At 43.4% G+C, this 3,069-nt stretch overlaps 1 long non-coding RNA gene across 1 annotated transcript; it reads right to left on the bottom strand.

Annotated features, from left to right (window-relative positions):
* Positions 1-1,058: 1,058 nt before the first annotated feature.
* LOC114060298 lies at positions 1,059-2,145 on the bottom strand. Its single transcript, XR_003571864.1, has 3 exons — positions 2,121-2,145; positions 1,856-1,963; positions 1,059-1,171 (listed from the first exon to the last, which is right to left on the bottom strand). It is a non-coding gene; the product is annotated as an uncharacterized LOC114060298 (long non-coding RNA).
* Positions 2,146-3,069: the final 924 nt, after the last annotated feature.

Genomic DNA, 3,069 nt, shown 5'->3' with positions numbered 1-3,069 from the left:
TGCGTGGCAGCTATTCTGTCTGCCTCTTTTTTCCTCCTGTCATGCAAATGGTTCCAGTATTTCCACACCTCACATCGTGGGGACACATAAAGCAGAAACAACTAGGAATAAAGTCTTTAGCAATTTTCTGTTGCACCCTCTTCGTCACAGCCCCCAGCTGCTCCAGCTTTCCACTTCTCTCCTTTCAAGATAAGAGGTTCACGGTTGCTCATCCTTTCTGCAAATTAATCTGTTTACTGGGACTCTGTGGCGTTTTTCTGTCTTCCACATTCATCTGAGCTACCAGATAGTCACATTGAGAATTGTCTGCGTGAGGTGGGCTCTACAGAGGGCTGAGCATCTGTCCCTGGACTGAACTCACCATGGAAGGAGATGCACTGAGGCACAAAGGAGTGATGTCCTTGGCAGAGCTCCTGTGGAGTCCAGCTGAGGAAGGTCTGTGTTTACTAGAAATGTTTGCTCAGAAGAGATTACCACCTCAGTTTAAGGGAAGACTTTTCAAATAACCTGGGATATTGTCTCCAGACTGAACTTCTGGGGTATTGCCCATCACCAGGTTATTGCTTCTGTTTATACATTTAATCCTTCTGGCTCCTAGCTAATAGACAATAAAGTCTACTGTGCACTATCTGCTGCCTACAGGTTTCCATTTGCAGCATGCTCCTTTTTCTCCTAAGTACCTGGTGTCAGTATTTTGGCATGTATCCCTTCCCAGGAGGTGAGTTGGAGGAGGGGAACCAAACCACTGCTTTTTCAGCTATACATTGCTCAGTTTACATGAGCCTTCATATCAACCTCAAATTATTTATTCAGGCCTCTACTTAGATTTTCAATGCCTGATTTCTTTTTCCAGTATAAGTCCAGTGCTTTAGATAATAACAAGCCCCAATGCACAGAAAAGCTCTTTCTCTTTCATACAGTTAGGACGATAGTGGACAGTTTGTTTAACTTTTGCTGCAGAGAGCTGTTAACATGAGGGGTGTTCTGGCAGAGGTAAGCGGGAGGGGAGTCCATCCCTTTAATTCCATGGCATTTTAGGATAAGTTTGATTTCTCAGGGGAAAAACTATTATATGCATGCTCCATAAGCATTGAATCAATGAGAAGGCTGGAACCAGTAAAGATCTGACTCCTCTATTACAGCCTGAAATTCTTTTCTCACAGAGGAATTTCTGTCAGAGACATAAGTAAAGAATATCTATACGAACATATATTTTTTTTTTTAAATTTTAGTGCCATTTAAGCTGTTATCATTTGGACAAGTTTCATCCCTCCAGGGTAAGAGCTCTGTTCTAGCATCAGAAAAAGTAATAGATTGTAAGATACAAAAGCTGTGCTATGTGTGTTGGCTACAAAGCTGGGCATATAGTGTGTTCCAAGGAAACACAACTTCCAAATTTTTTGCCACTTCAAGATAATTTGAGTAGGCTGAGTTGGGAAACTGCCTGAGCCATTAACTGATATGCAAACTCAGATGATGTGTCACAGGGAGGCTGACACTTTCAGTATGTACTTCCCCATTAGCCTTTCTCCTCTGCTGTTCTTTTTTATCCTAATTTTTACTGAACTTCCCCACCCATCACAAAATGTAAACAGAGTTAAGCATCTGATTTGACCTGAGCAGCTCTGCTCTGCCTTTTCAACTCTGGACTGATCAAACCAAATCTGCGATCTCTGGCACAGGACCACAAAGGCTGGTTGGGGTCTGAGGAGCTGCAGTAACTACTGTCAAGTGTTTGTTCGACCTCTGCAATTTTACCCCTCCCCTTCTCATAAGGACATGTACTCTGAGATCAAAGACCCTTCAGCATTTTTATGGGAAGTCAGCTAGAGGCATGAAGGCGAATTGGGAATACCATGAAAGCTCTGGACGCTTTGTGGAGAACTGGTCATCTGCCTCCGCAAAAATGTCTCTGTCTGTGCCGATGAATCCTTCTCCCCCTCTTCAACTTTTTCCAGGATCCCTGCTTAATATAGGACTGCTTTTCAACAAAACTATGATAAGGTTTCTCTGATAGCATGATTAGGCTGCAGTATGGAAAGAGCCAAATTAGGAGAAGGGATAAGAAAGCACATCACTGCTGTAAGACACAGCTGTGTTACTGTGTCCTCCTTGCTCACCCTCTCCATGATACTTTGCAACAGGACTTGCAGCAGGGCACCTCTCTGCTACCTTTGCTCCCAAGTGTGATAGAACCACAGTCGGTCACAGAGGTGACAGTGGGGCTAGGGGACTTGCATCCCAGTGGAGATGCACCCAGGGCTAGGAAATGAGAAAGCGGGCTCTTTCAAAGGGAGGGAAAGGTAAAGCAGACCATGGCCTCTCCCAGCATTGAGTTTGGCTGCTGAACTATAACATCATCGTAGCTCAACTCCAGGGGCAGTTTCGGTGTCTGCTTCAGGTGAAATGCAGCAGTTATAAATGGAGCCATAAATTGAGGCTGCTTCAAGAACAGCTACAGAACACTGTATTTCTCCCATAATCCTCCCAGATGTCTTTCAGACCCTAGGAAACTCAATGAAAGAATTTATGACTATAACTCTTAGTTCTTTCACAATAAAGGAAAAAAATTCGTAACCCCAACCCAAACTTACATCTAAGATAGCTGGTTTTATAGGTACCACCATTCAGCTGAACTGCATTTTTGCTCCACTGGTTTTGTAGCTGGAAGTGAGCAGGGTTTTTTCCTTCTCTCTCTTTTTTTTTTTTTTTTTTTCTTTTCCTTTATGAAGGTATCAGGAATGAACTGCAGTGTAAATTGCCTTCTTGACTGCTCAGGGGACCAGCAAAAAGTTGATTGCTTCACAGAGATCATTTTCTTGCAGAGGTAGAGTAGAGCTGTAACTAGTAAATTTGAGGATACCCTAGGGGTGGCCCTTTAAGCCAGGTAGGGGTGTAATGTGGTGGACGCTCACACAAGTTTCACTGTATTCTTACAGCTGTATAAAAATTGTAATGAAAATGCAAACCCAACCCAAATTGTGTGAAATTTTCAGTGTGAAATTTTCAGAGCCTCTCTGCTGACCTCTTTGTGCATACACAGCCTTGGGGAACTGCCATGGGGAACTG

Source organism: Empidonax traillii, unplaced genomic scaffold, assembly GCF_003031625.1.
Source record: "Empidonax traillii isolate 1590-97213 ecotype Southwest subspecies unplaced genomic scaffold, ASM303162v1 scaffold270:size1067046, whole genome shotgun sequence".
NCBI lineage: Eukaryota > Metazoa > Chordata > Aves > Passeriformes > Tyrannidae > Empidonax > Empidonax traillii.
This window is presented reverse-complemented; position numbering and strand designations above follow the sequence as displayed.